This window comes from Cervus elaphus, chromosome 7 (genome assembly GCF_910594005.1).
Source record: "Cervus elaphus chromosome 7, mCerEla1.1, whole genome shotgun sequence".
Classification (NCBI taxonomy): Eukaryota; Metazoa; Chordata; class Mammalia; order Artiodactyla; family Cervidae; genus Cervus; species Cervus elaphus.
Genome location: NC_057821.1, coordinates 49542113 through 49557404, shown reverse-complemented (window position 1 = coordinate 49557404; position 15292 = coordinate 49542113). Strand labels below are relative to the sequence as shown.

At 48.3% G+C, this 15292-nt stretch overlaps 1 long non-coding RNA gene across 1 annotated transcript; it reads right to left on the bottom strand.

Moving 5' to 3' along the window:
- Positions 1-12105: 12105 nt before the first annotated feature.
- On the bottom strand, positions 12106-14994 carry LOC122697646. The gene is made up of 2 exons (XR_006342134.1): positions 14963-14994; positions 12106-14891 (listed from the first exon to the last, which is right to left on the bottom strand). It is a non-coding gene; the product is annotated as an uncharacterized LOC122697646 (long non-coding RNA).
- Positions 14995-15292: the final 298 nt, after the last annotated feature.

Sequence of the window (15292 nt, the reverse complement as noted above, 5' to 3'; positions counted from 1 at the left end):
CCACTTAGTGACTGAACAACAAGTCACACCCAGGATCAGGGACCTGCCCCTCATCGTCCCCAGGGCCCTGCGGACCCCAGGGTCCAGGCGCACGTAACCAGGCAGGGGAGGAGCCAGGACCACCTGGACTTTCACATCCTCCGCTAACGAGCAGCTGAGAACTAACTTGATTTTATCTGGAAACAGATGTGAATGCGACACTGACCGCCTCGTGACTTTTAGAAGCGTTCGTGAACTTGTGATATGTGTACCAACACGTGTACCCTTGCTCTCCACACTTCCGCGGTAGCGCTTGAGTCAATGAAGTCAGTTTTTAGATCTTTTGTTATATAAGCTCTTGCTACTCATGACCTTAAACTTAGGAGTCAAACGCATCTGGAATACGTACTGTTCCTCCTGACTCAGGTTTGGCACCTGACTCCCATTATCTAAATCAGGAACCAGAGAGAGGTGGGTGGTGAGGGAGAGTTACAGACGCACACAAAATACAGACTTTCGGTTTGGCTGACACTATTTCCAGTAGGTATGAGGAACTCCTCAACACTGGCATAAGTGGTTTTAACTTTATGAGAATGTTAACATAACTTTTTATAAAACACACCTGTTGATAGAATGCGCCTTTTGTTCCCATGTCAGGAACCATCAGCCAAGTCCCCAAAGGGGCCCAGCCTGAATATTCAGAGACTGACGCCCTGGGATTTTCCTGGTGCTCCAGTGGCTAAGATCCACGTTCCCAATGCAGGGGGCCCGGGTTTGATCCCCGGTCAGAGAACTAGATCCTACACGTCACAGCGAAGGCAGACGATCCTGCCTGCCACAACGAGGACCCGGCTCAGGCAAATAAATAAAGTTAGAAGCCGACGACCTCTGAGACGTGAGTCTCAGGGAACTGATCCCCCTCGTCTCCGGGAACCCCCCTCCTCGGGCTCTCTGCTGCACCCGCTGGGTGTTTCCTCCTCCCGCCAGGTTCGGTTTTGCCCACCGCCTGGCAACCTGACACGTCGAGGTCTGCAGCGGAGAGAGGGTTTATTCAGGAAGCAGCCGAGCACAGAGGCAAAACCCACCTCAAGCCTGCCTCCCAAGAGGCGAGGGGCTGGAGTGTTCCTGGGATGAAGAATCAAGAAGAGGGTTGGTCAAGGCTCGTGGGGTGAAGGGAAAGGTTGGACAAGGTGCAAACCCATCTCTCTGCACGGGCGCAGCTAGGCTCCAGGCAGCTCAGAAGGGCGGGGAGCGGGCGCTCCCGCAGGCCCAGGTGAGGCCTGGTGGGCCGGTCCAGTCTCAAGCAGCTCAGCTCCAACTATACACAGGTGACTCCAAGACCCTGGAAAACACCTCAGGGCAACATCTTGTTGAGGCTACGTGCCACGTGGAGGTGTGAAAGCCTCGCAGTGACCTTGATTAGCGCCGGCAGGTGGCGTGAATTTGACTCATCACCCGGGGTTTCCCTCCTTTCCTATCCACGCAGCCCTGGAGCCCCTGGTCTATGTAAACAGACTCCTCTGGATCCTCATCTGCTTACACAACAGCATGTTTGATGTGGCTCTGCCCCCAGGACATCACCCCTTCTCCCACGGGAGACCCCCACCTGTGGGATACAGACAGGGCTAGCATGCATGCCCTCCTGGCCCCCACGGCTGTATCCAGGCCCGCCCTCTCCAGTGCAGGAAGGTGTCTGGACGTCGTGAAGCCACAGAAAATGTCCAGCATTTGCTCCATGTCCTGCTTTGGGCAAATGATGATAAAGATAATGTCTGCCCACAAAATAGACAATAACACCTGTGAATGACCTAGTTCATTTCTGACAAAAAAAGCATCGAAAAAGTGGGGCTTAGTTCAGTCACTCAGTCATATCCAATACTTTCAACCCCATGGACTGCAGCATGCCAGGCCTCCCTGTCCATCACCAACGCTCAGACTTTACTCAAACTCATGTCCATTGAGTCAGTGATGCCATCCAACCATCTCATCCTCTGTCGTCCCCTTCTCCTCCTGACTTCAATCTTTCCCAGCATCAGGGTCTTTTCAAATGAGTCAACTCTTCACATCAGGTGGCCAAAGTATTGGAGTTTCAGCTTCAGCATCAGTCCTTCCAATGAATATTCAGGACTGATTTCTTTTGCGATTGAATGGTTGGATCTCCTTGCAGTCCAAGGGACTCTCAAGAGTCTTCTCCAACACCACAGTTCAAAAGCATCAATTCTTCGGCACTCTGCTTTCTTCACAGTCCAACTCTCACATCCATACATGACTACTGGAAAAACCACAGCCTTGACTAGACGGACCTTTGTTGGCAAAGTAATGTCTCTGCTTTTTAATATGCTGTCTAGGTTGGTCATCATAACTTTCCTTCCAAGGAGTAAGCGTCTTTTAATTTCATGGCTGCAGTCACCAAATGCAGTGATTTTGGAGCCTAAGAAAATAAAGCCTCTCACTGTTTCCACTGTTTTCCCATCTATTTGTCATGAAGTGATAGGACCAGATGCCATGATCTTAAGTTTTCTGAATGTTGAGTTTTAAGCCAGCTTTTTCACTGTCTTCTTTCACTTTCATCAAGAGGCTCCTCTTCTTCACTTTCTGCCATGAGGGTGGTGTCATCTGGGCACATACAAATTTTTAAAACTTATCAGGACAGACAGGTAAGGATTTCTTCAGCAGAACACAAAAAAGAATAATCCAGAAGGAAAAGACCAATACAAATTTCTTTCTTCCCCCAGTTTTGTTGAGATATGACTGAGATATAACATTATATAACCTTAAGGTACACAATGCAATAATTTGACATAGTGAATGATCACATTAAGTTAACATCCATCACCACAGTTACACTTTTTTTTTTTTTTCTTGTGATGAGAATTTAGAAAAATCTCTCTTGGGACTTCCCTGGTGATCCAGTGGATGCAGGGAAGGGGGTTCGATCCCTGGTCAGGGAACTAAGATTCCACATGCCTTGCAGCAGCTAGGCCTGTGTGCTGGAACCAGAGTTCAAACGCTGCGACTAAAGATCCCGCCTGATGCGATGAAGATCCAGCCTGCAGCAACTAAGACCTGGGGCAGCCAACTAAATAAACAAACATGAAAAATAATAATAGTTTAAAAAATCTCCTCTCTGAGCAACTTTCCAATACAGCACCAGATGACAAGGTGGTGATAAAAATAAACAGCCTCCGTGTCCTCATCTGTGAACCTGGAGGGGGAAGAGTAGACGCCCCTCACAGGACTCAAGGATGAAGGGAGACCCACCAGCCAGCCAGGTGCCCGGCACCCAGGAGCCGCTCAGCACAGGACTTCGCAGCATCACTGTAACCATGACGACTAGACCGTGGTTCTCATCGGGACCAGAGCGCCTAGAATGTGATGGAGGTGCCCAGACCCAGCATGGGACTTCAAGGACCCCTTTCTGCAGGACATCTTAGAGGAGGAAGGGCTTGAGAGGGTACAACAGAAAAGCGAAGAGCAGTCAAGACAGCCAAGACAGTCCTAGACAATGAGACAGCGGGTGAGATCAGGCAGCCCCCAGGGGCCCAGGAGGAGCGTGGAGCAGAGAAGAGACCTGGGAGGGGTCCTGGAGGGCTTTGGTGCCAAACCAAGGAGCTGGCAAGTCACCCTGGGCAGGGAAACACTGATGGAATTTTTTCAAAATACCTTTGAAGTGAAGTCAACAGGACTCGGTGTCTGGCTGGGGTTGAAGGAGAGACAAGGCTGACGGCTGCCAGGCTTCTGGTTTGCAGAAGAGAGCAGCGGGCTGGGGAGGACCCAGGGGTGGTGGGAGAGCACAGCTGGGGACAGGAGGAGTCTGAGATGCCTTGGAACAACCCGGCAGATGTCCACTCAGCAGCTAGACGCACCATCTAAGACTCAGGGAGACTGCAGAGCTGCGAGCTTGTGGGTGCAGCTAGGGCGGTGACACAGCTCTTGGGGAGCACAGGTCAGGGGAGAGCAGACAGTACCTGGAGGCGGGTGGTGGTGACGCGCACAGCGGTGTGAATGTGCCTCGGGCCACTGGCCTGTGCAGGTGGGAATGGCTAAGATGCAAAGTTTTAAGTTCTATTTTGAAAAGTGAAAGTAAAAGTGTTAGTCCCTCAGTCATGTCTGACTCTGTGACCCCGTGGACTGCAGCCCGCCAGGCTCCTCTGTCCATGGAATTCTCCAGGCAAGGATACTGGAGTGGGTAGCCTTTCCCTTCTCCAGGGGATCTTCCCAACCCGGGGATCGAATCTGGGTCTCCCTCATTGCAGGCAGATTCTTTACTGTCTGAGCCCCCAGGGAAGCCCTGTGTATTTTATGATGCAAACAAATATTTTAAAAAGACTTTTATAGAGTTTGTTTTCCTCCTTGACATGCATATTTGAATACTGGAGACAAAATATCTCTAGCACTCTGGATTAGCAAAATGTGTTTTAAGATGAGCATGGCAGGGACTCGGGGAGCTGCATCTAGGCAGTGAGATAACCTGGCTTTCCCGAAGTGCTCGGGAGGGCTGAGGAGCTTGCAGTTGGTGAAACTCAGTTCAGTTGCCATCTCCTGGGCACCTGTGGTGTGCCAGGGCTGGAAGCGGGGAGGAGGTTGGTGCCATCATTTGCATGTCTCCTCTTTGCTTTTTCTCAGATGGTATCTTGGTCCCTGGAGGGCAGCTGAGCATCAGGGAGGCCCCACTCTGAGGCGCTGCCTGGCTCCCCCACATCCTCACCTCAGAGGTCTGAGAGCCCTTCGGGGCTGAAGCTGAAAGGCACCAACCTACTGCTGATGTCACTGGAATTCCAGGAAACTATGAACGAAAATAGCACTTGCAAAATGGAGTGGCTTGCAAACTGCAGGTTCTTTGCCGGTGGTCTTGGGTTTGGGCAGGAAAAGTCGAAAATCTGCAGCTCAAGGATCCAAAGGGAGCCTTAGAAGGCAACGGGGAAGCCCGAGCGGGACCCCAGCTCTCCTGGCGCCCCCCACCAGCCCCTTCGGCTGGCCCCAAACAGTTCCGGCAGGGCTGAGCAGGTCTGCCTTCAGCCGAACTCTGCCGGTGTCATCCTGGGAGGCCGGCTGCTCTTGGCTCCAGGGAGCCAGGCTTCCTCTCCCTCGGAGTGTCTCAGATGGGCCAGCAGACTGCTGTGAGCGCCAGGTCTGAGATGGAGCAGACTGCAGATGCAAATCAAGTATTTAAATAGATGTTTTCCCTCTTTGGCGAGTCCCATGCATTGTTGCTTCTTTTTTTTTTTTTTCCTTTTTTAAATTCAGACTCCTTTAAATATGTATTTTTTTTTCCCTCCCCAGAGTGCTGGAGGCAGAGGGGGAGCTGCTTGAAAGGCCTTAGGGAAGCAGGGGGGCAGTTCCCCTCCAGTCCCCGTCCCCCACTCAAGTTGAAAGTGCCTTGTGAGGGGCAGCTCCACTCAGGCCCACGCTGGGGCAGGAAGGCCACAGTCAAGCTGGCCCGGCTGGTTCCTCCAGAGGCCTCTGGCCTGGCCTTGCGGACATGCCTCCGCCTGTGTCCTCAGCCCTAACAAGAACCGCGTTAGTTTAAGGCTTACCCATATGATGTCCTTTGATTTTAATCACCTCTTTAAAGGCCTGATCCCCAAATACATTCACCTCCTGAGCGGTGGGGTGGCGGTGGTGGTGGAGGTGATGTGTTAGGACTTCAGCTTGTGAACTTGGGGAGACGTCACTCAGCCCTTAATAACCAACTCCTTCCAGTGACCTCTGCCCCAACACTGACTTCCTTACCATCGACCTTGACTACTTTTACAGGTGGTTTCTAAAAACACTATTAGAAATGCAGACGGGTAAGACCAGACCCACTAGCATAACACATCAGCAGAAAATCCGCCAAAGCCCACAGGAGTTTGCTGCCAGGGGCTCCCTCCTCAACGTAACTGCGAGTCACTTTTAAAAGATCTTCACGCCCCGTGTTCTGTGCTGTTGCTTCCTCAGCCCCCCCGTGTGTGTTTGGCACCCGAGGAGGGGGCGGTTCGAGGGGGGGAAAGGAACGTGGCTTTGGAGCCCAGCAGAGGCTCAAAGGCTGATCTGCAGGTGTGCGAGCTCAGCCAGGTGACGGCACCACCTCACCTGTAGAGATAACACCACCTATCGCCAAGGTTTTAAGTGTGTTAGTAAGCTCTCCCCAGACGACAGCACCTTGGAAGCAGGAAACGTTAAACTAATAAATGAAGAGACCAGTCACCCATCATTTTGAGAGCCTGAACATCATTGTTCAAAATTTCAACACTTACATGCAAAGGGCTGTAAACACAACATGACATGCTAATTGGTGACCTTTGCTATTAGCCTGGAAGGAAAAGAAAGATGCTCTTCAGGCAAAAGAGAAAAAAAAAGAGAGGAAAAATAGTATCCCACCATGCCTACAGTCCCTCTGTTACTGGTGACCCCCATCCCGACCCCAGTGAACCCCAGCTCCCAAGATCCATGCCCTGGTCAAGGGTCCCGCACTGACACAGGGCTTGGCCATGAGACCAGCCTTGGCCGTCGGGCCGTTAGCAAGGATGTGAGAAGTGCAGGTTTCACAAGGCTGTCACAGTGGGGCTTGTCGTCCTGGGGGGAGAGAGACTGTGTGTGGGTGTTTTCACTCAGTCGTGTCCGATTCTTTGCAACCCCCTGGACTGTAGCCCACCAGCATCGTCTGGCCGTGGAAGTTTCCAGGCGAGAATACCGGAGCAGCTTGCCATTTCCTACCCCAGGGGAATCTTCTCGAACCAAAGATTGAACCTCTCGTGCAGTGCCAGGCAGACTCCTCACCACCGAGCCAGCAGGGAAGCCGCACGTTACACTTGACCTTAGCCAAAAGGCCAAGAAGCAGCTGTCTTCTTGGAATGTTCCTTCTTAAAGGCCAGCCGCCATGCTCTGAGGAAGCCAAGCAGACACACAAGAGGTCCGTGTGGGAGAGGACTGAGGCGTCCGGCTGACCCCAGCGGACCCTCTAGCGGACCCCCAAGCCAGTGACCTGAACCGACGGCCAGCCGTGGGGTGACCCTACTGTGGCGTCCACCCATCTCACCCTCAGGAGAACGGAGACCTCCGGCAGGTTTTGGGGGTGATTTGCGACCTTGCAATGGATAACTGAGATCGTTCCTTTTTGTTCTCCCAGTCTCAAATGTGAATAAGGGAATTTGTTTAAAACCTCCAGCTACACAATCAAACGTCACTTGCAATTTTGATTTCACTGCTTGCTTAGCTACTGGCCTCAGGAAGATTACTTAATTTCTCTAGCCTTCCATGCAAAATGTGAGTAACACTTGCTTTAAGAGTCTTTAGTGGGCCAGACACAGAAAACAAACTCATGGTTCCCAAAGGGTAAAGGTTGGGAGGGAGGAAGAAATTAGGAGTTTGGGATTAACAGACACACACTGTTATATATAAAATAACTAACGAAGATCGACTGCATAGCACAGGGAACTATACTCAATTCATAATAACCTACAAGGGAAAAGAATCTGGAAAAAAAGTATGTGTGTATATGTGTATATATATACACACATAAATAACAGACTCACTTTTCTGTACGCCTGAAACTAACATTGAAAATCAACTAGACCTCAATGTAAAAGAAGCCCTTAGCGAGCACTTGGGGACGGAACCTACACAGAATGCTCAGCCTGCCCGAACACAGTGCGCGGTGAATGTCAGCTCTTACTATGAAATCAAGTATACTGGCTGGTACTTTAACTCTGAGAACTTCGGAATGGATTCGAAGTGAAACAGGGGCAGAGCTGACCAACTGAGACACAGAGACAAGTCTGGGAAGCTCGGAGCCATCCCCTGCCCACAGCTGACCCTCAGGAGCGAAGACCGAACCTTGTCAGAGGCTAAAAAACACCAAAAAGCAAAACATGATGAACTCTGGCTGCTTGAGAACTAAGAGCCTGCCCTACATTCTCAAGCCTCCCAACTTTATCTGGGTCCCTTGCCTGAAGACTGTCAGGCCGTTTGGCCTAAAAACCGAGAGACTCAGTAAGATTTACAGGACCGGGGGCCTGAAGGCTGCCAATCGTTATCTGAAACGAGACCCAGCTGTGAGCGCTTCACCAGTAAAAGGAAAGGGTTCCACTTAACATCATTAGTTGAAAGAAATGAAGAAGTCTCCAGAACATGCCTTTTTCTGCCTGTTTGCTCCTTGGAAGGAGCTCCCGGAGCGATAACCGCGATTCCCAGAGCCCAGATATCTCTCCATCTTAGCTGCTCGCCGAGGCCTTCCTGCTGACGGTGCTCAGGTGCTGGGCACGGACTTCAGCAGCTCCTCCAGCTCACAGCCCTAAGGGGGATAAAAAGAGAAAGAATTCAGTCCGACCCCACGCCCAGCCCCCTCTCCCCGTGAGTCCTCCCGTCCTAAACCGAGTCCCTCCACTGCAGTAACTAACGCAGAAGCCGCTGCTCTGCAAACGGGGCCCGGGCCTGTTTAAGGCAACGGTTGTTTCTATAAAGCAGTGCCTTCTCCGGAGAAAAGTGTTCACCCCTGGAGGAAACCCACTCCTATCAAGCTCTTTCCAAAGAGAGCTGCTGTCCTGTCGGGCAGTGGCTTCATATGCTGGTCGGGGGGCCCCGTGGGTGGGGGGCAGGAGAGCAGGCCCGGGAAGGGGTCTGCAGGCCTTCCGTCCCGGGGAAGGCGCGGGCTGACCAGAGACGCCCTCCCGTCAGGCCGCAGCACTTACTTACCGGCTCAGCTTGAGCCGAGAGCGGGTCGAGGCAGGGACAACCGTCTTCCTGAAGCGTCTTTTCCTCAAAAGGAGCCAAGTCACCGACTTCTTCTGTTCTGACAGCCCCCAGGGTTGCCGAGTCCAAGCTCCTACCGCCCGCCGCACCACAGGCTGGTCAGGCAGGAGGGCAGCTGGCGGGGCCGGGAAGGACGAGTCTGCCTGGAACGCCAGCAGGCCGACAGGGTGGGGGGTTCACGCCCCACAGAACCATCTTGCCTGTTAGATTCGGGCTTCTTACTAAGTGGGTGGGAGCAAAGTCGAGCAGTCCTGTTTTCCCTGGGTCCCACTTCCTGGCCCCTGGAAGGGATGGTTAAGCCCCTCCTCCCAGCCACAGGTGGGCCTTGTTAGGATGTTTCCTGGGAGCTAAACAAAGTTACTTAACTGAATACTCACGACCTGGGAGGCAGCGTTCCCAGAGATGGGCCGTTATGTATAATTTAAGCTTATAGGCATCATCCCTTTGGTGATTAACTTGTAGCAAAAACAAAACACAAGGGCGAAAGAAACAGCCAACACAGTCAGATCCGTTCTTCCTCCTGCAGCACCAGGAGCCAGAGTGCAAACCAGGCCTCCACAAGTGTTCCAGCAGACCACAGCAACCATGGGTGTGAGGGCCAACTTCATGTGCCAACCAGGCTGGATCACGGGGTATCCGGATACTTGGCTCAATGTTGTCTCTAGGGCTGTCTGGGAAGGGCTTCCTAGGTGAGCTTAGCATTTGAATCAGCAGACTCAGTAAAGCAGATTAACCTTCTCAGTGCGGGTGCTCTTGAGTTGCTAAGCTGTGTCCAACCCTTTGGTGATTTCACAGACTGCCAGGCTCCTGTGTCCATGGGATTTCCCAGGCAAGAATACAGGAATGGGTTGCCATTTCCACCCCCAGGGGATCTTCCCAACCCAGGGATCAAACCTGCATCTCCTGCATTGATTGGCAGGCAGATTCTTTACCACTGAGCCGCCAGGGAGACTGGAGGGTGTGTGGGCCTCGTCCCGCCCCTGAGGGCCTGAATAGCACAGAAAAGCCAAGGAAGGAGTGGCTGGCACGCCGACTGCTGAGTCGGGGCACAGTCTCTGCCCTCCCCTGGTCCCCGGGTCTTCAGACGTGGAAGGACTGCACCCGTTCTCCCGGGTCTACAGCCTGCGGATGCAGAAGTTGCAGGACTTAGACTCCTAACTGCAGGAGCCAGTTCATCACGAGAAAGCAGATGGTCCCTCCGATGTCTCGACTTAGGATTCTCCAACTGTCCGATGGTGTGAAGGTGAAACACGCTCAGTAGAAACCACACTTTGAGTTTTCATCTTTTCCCGGGCTAGCGGTGTGCATGAAGCAAGGCTGTCTCTCGTGACACGGGGCAGTTCCTGGCCAGCCCCGCCGCCGCGAGGGTGAGCCGCCGTTAAAGAGACAACGGCGCTCTACCCAGCCCCTGTGCTCTCCACTTTCAGTACAGTCTGTAACGGATTTTACGAGGCTGCCAGCACCATTATGTAACAGGCTTTGTGTTAGGTAATTCTGCCTGACCGTGGGCTAATTTGTGTCCTGAGCATGTTTAAGGTAGGCTAGGGTGAGCTGTGATGTGTGTTTGGTGGGTGAGGTGTATTAAATACATCTTCAACTTAAAATAATTTCACATTATAATGGGCTTATCAGGATGTAACTCCATCATAAGTCAAAGAAGATCTGTATTAATAATATTCTTCATGTAGCTGTTCAGTCTAAGTCGTGTCCAACCCTTTGAGACCCCATGGACTGCAACACACCAGGCTTCCATGTCCTTCACTATCTCCCGGAATTTGCTCAAACTCATGCCCACTGAGTCGACGATGCCATCCAAACGTCTCATCCTCTGTTGTCCCCTTCTCCTCCTGCCTGCAATCTTTCCCAGCATCAGGGTCTTTTACAATGAATTGGCTTTTCACATCAAGTGGCCAAAGTACTGAAGTTTTGGCTTTAGCGCCAGTCCTTCCAATGAACACTCAGGACTGATTCCCTTTAGGATTGACTGGTTTGATCTCCTTGCAGCCCCAGGGACTCTCAAGAGTCTTCTCCAGCACCACAATTCAAAATACTCTTCATAGATCAAACTAAATTATTTAGCAGGAAGCCAAGAGAGACCCACCCATTTCTGAAGAAACAACCAGGGATCAGAGATGTTTATTTTCGTCTAATTGAAGAAATGTCTGTCTTGTTTTTCTGTTGCCCGAGGTTGGAGTTTTTTTCTCCTGGTATGTTGTCTCTAAACCCAAAAGTCATTTTCACCACCAAGCTTCCTGGATTCTCCAGAGACACACACACACACACACACACACACACACACTTATGGTATTGTTTTTATTTAGTTCCTAAGGAGACCCAGCCAGTCCATCCTAAAGTAAATCAGTCCTGAACATTGACTGGAAGAACTGATGCTGAAGCTCAAACGCCAATACTTTGGCCACCTGATGAGAAAAACTAACTCATTTGAAAAGACCCTGATGCTGGGAAAGATTGAAGGTGGGAGAAGGGGTTGACAGAGGACGAGATGGCTGGATGGCATCAACGACTCAACGGATAGGAGTTTGAGTAGACTCTGGGAGTTGGTGATGGCCAGAGAGGCCTGGTGTGCTGCAGTCCATGGGGTCACAAAGAGTCAGACACAACTGAACGACTGGACTGAACTGATGTCTGACTCTTTGTGACCCCTATTATATAAATATTGTATACTATTATAATTATATATTATGTATTATATTCATGATGTATAATAGACAAATATTTGTATTATGTAATAAACATACATGACTATGTATTCACATATTTTACTTTGATATCCTTTTGACTGTCTCTGGAGAATCCAGGAGTTTGGTGGTAAAAATGACTCATGGGTTCATAGGGAACACAACAGGAGGGGAAAAAACTTCAACCTCGGGCAACCAAAAAAGATAAACATTTCTTCAATTATAAGAGCTGAAAATAAACATCTCTGATTTCTGGTCACTTCTTCAGAAATGGGTGGGTCACTCTCGGCTTCCTGCTAAATAATTCAGTTTGATTTATGAAGATCCAGATAGCAGTAACTTAGCACCCAAAGAATAAGCCTTTTCCCTCTCATCTGGATTCTCAAGAATACGCTTGCAGTGGTCTTTCTGATCCCCAAGTCCTGGTAAATTACACTGAAAGAATTTGAGCACAATCTTAGCTCAAATAGGGACGTGTATAGCTTGGCTTTTCTGGTTGGTTGCCATGTTACTGATGCCCATGCTTCAAACTTAAGTAGACTGGCTTGGTAATCTCTTTCTTTCCAGAAACCTCCTGACACTAGTTTCTTAAAGATCTATAAGTCTATCGGGATTGGGAATACATGTAAATCCATGGCTGATTCAAAGCATAAAAAAAAAATAAAAATAAAAAAAAATTAAAAAAAAAAAAAAAAAAGATCTATAAGTCTGTTTTCTGATTGACATAAATTCCTCCACTCAGCCTTTTAAAATCCCTTTTATACCAAATATTTAACTTTACATGGAAAACAGTTGAAAATGGTATTAACCAGCAGATACAGTTTGGAAAAACTAGTCAATCACAAATTATTCCAACGAATTAACAGCAATAAATCTTATTTCCAGTGTTAACTACATGCGTGTGCGCTCAGTCGTGTCTGACTGTGACCCCATGGACCATAGTCCACCTGGCTCCTCTGTCCACAGGATTTCCCAGGCAAGAAATTGGAGTGGGTTGCCATTTCCAGCTCCAGGGGATCTCCGGAGTCTCCCATGTTGGCAGGCAGATTCTTTACCACTGCACCATCTGGGAAGCCCCCACCAGTAACTGGCACCTCTTAAACTAAGTTCCTTATTACAAGACTTCCTTTCTGACAGCAGGCTTCCCTATAGATCACAATGGGACTCACTGAAGACCACCACCTCCTGACTTCCTGCTTGGACTGGTGGTGAAGACCACGTTGAGGGAGAAAGATTGGGGTGTTGTACTGTCAAGTTCTAAACCAGCCCTGGAGGCTATTCTAGGTCCTCTGCAATTCTGCAAAAATTTTAAAATCAGCTTGTCAGTTTACACACAGACACGGAGTAGCCTGCTGGGGTTGTACTGAATCTACGGTGAATCTGTATTTTGGAATGACAGCTGAACAATATTGAGTCTTCTGACCATGAACAAGGTATAACATAGCCCTGTTCCCTTAGGTCTTTGATAGTTCTACGTCTAGGGCTTCCCTGGTGACTCAGAGGTGAAGAATCTGCCTGCTAGCGAAGGAGACGTGTGTTCAGTCCCTGGGTCGGGAAGATCCCCTGAAAAGGAAAAGGCTACCCCCTCCAGCATTCTCGTCTGAGGAATCCCATGGACGGAGGAGCCTGGTGGGCTTACAGTCAGTCCATGGGGTTGCAACAACTGGTCTTTCACATTTTTTATTCCAAACTACCTTATTTTTTTATGCTATTTGTAAATGTTTTTCATTTCCCTTTCCAACTGTTCATTGCTAACATATAGAAATATAATTGATCTTTGCTCATTACTTTACATCCTGCAGCCTCGATACACTCACTTATTAGTTCTAATACCTTTTTATAAATTTCATTGAATTTTCTACATAAATGATAATGTCATCTGTGAAAAAGAAAACAATTTTTTTTTCCAATTTGCATGTTCTTAATTCTGTTTCTTGTCTGGCTGCAGTCTAGAATCTCCAATACAATGATTAAAAGACATCCCCAATTTCTCCCTGATATTGGGGAAAGTCCTTTTATTTCTAGTTTGCCAGATTTTTTTTTTTACCAGAAGTAGATTGTGTGAAAGTGAAAAGTGTTAGTCGCTTAGTCATGTCCAACTCTGCGACAGCGGATTTTATCAAATACCTTTCTAGTACTGATTCCAACGATTATGTGAATGTTTAATGAACCCTGCATTCCTGGTATAAACCCCATGACCATGACATATTACATTTTTTTTTATCATATCACAGGTTTTAATTCACTAAACTTTTGCTCCAAGTTTTTGCACCTATGTTCATAAAGAATATTTGTTTTGCAGCTTTTTGCCTGGCCAGGATACGTAGCTAAGTTTGAAACCAGGGTAATGCTGACCCCATAGAATGCGTGGTGGAATTTGTGTAGAACTGGTATTATTTCTTCAAATGTTTGCTGAAACTCACCACTGAAGTCACAGGGGTTATAGAAAGGCTTTGCCTATTTCTTCTTGGGTGAGCTGTGGTAATTTGTGTCTTTCAAGAAATTGATCAGTTTCACCTATGTTCTTAAATTAGTTCAAAGGTGTTCCTAATACTCCCTATTAATTTACTATCTACAGAATCTTCAGTGATGTTGCCTCGCTCACTCCTTATATAGGTACCTGGTTTTTTCTCCTCACTAATCTGGCTGGAGATTTATCAATTTTACTGATTTTCCCAGAGAACAAGCTTCTGCATTAATCTTTCTCTTTCATTTCACTGGTTGCCAGTTTGACCTTTATTATTCCTTTTCTTCTGCTTACTTTGGACTTACTTTACTCTCGTTTCAATGCTTCTTAAAGTGGGAACTGAGGTCACTGATCTGAAACCTCCTTTCCTTTCTAATACAGACATTTAAAGCTACAAGTTACCCTCTAACTACTGCTTTAGCAAGAACCCACAAATTCTAGTTTTTTAAAAATTCATTTCAAATTACATTCTAACTTCTCTTTAGATTTGTTCTTTCCCTTGTGAGTCATTTCACTGCCAGATATTTGGGATATTGAAGGATCTTTCTTTATTGATTTCTAACTTAATTTTATGTGGCCAAATTATTTAGCTTTTGAAAATTCTTAATTATTTTGCAGCTAACCAATATTTTTAAAAAATGGTTCTTGATAGGTATTTTGGAAATTTAAGTAGTTTTCAATGGGTCCTTATCAGTCATATTGCTGGGGGAAAAAGTTCTTTCAACTTCTTTCTTTTTTTAAATATTTTGGCCACTCTGTGTGCACGTGGGACCCGAGTTCCCAGATCAGGGATCAAACCTGCAGGACCTGCATTGGAATCGCGCCGTCCTAGTCATTGGACTGCCAGAGAAATCCCATTTTTAAACAACACCTGAAGTTGAGTTATGATGTCATGTTTATTTCAGGTATAAAGCACAGAGATTCAGTTTTACGTGTGTGTGTGTGTGTGTGGCTCAGATGGTAAAGAATCGGCACAGAGATTCAGTTTTACGTGTGTGTGTGTGTGTGTGTGTCTCTCAGATGGTAAAGAATCTGCCTGCAATAAGGGAGACCTGGGTTTGATCCCTGGGTTGGGAAGTTTTACGTGTGTGTGTGTGTGTGTGTGTGTGTGTGTGTTGGGAAGTTTTACGTGTGTGTGTGTGTGTGTGTGTGTGTGTCTCAGATGGTAAAGAATCTGCCTGCAATAAGGGAGACCTGGGTTTGATCCCTGGGTTGGGAAGATCCCCTGGAGAAGGGACCAGCTACCCACTCCAGTATTCAGGCCTGGAGAATTCCATGGACAGAGGAGCCTGGTGGGCTATAGTCCATGGGGTCGCAAAGAGTTGGACACGACTGAGTGACTAACACTTTCACTTTCTTCACATACATATTATATATATGCTCTTTTCCAGATTCTCTTCCCTTATAAGTTACC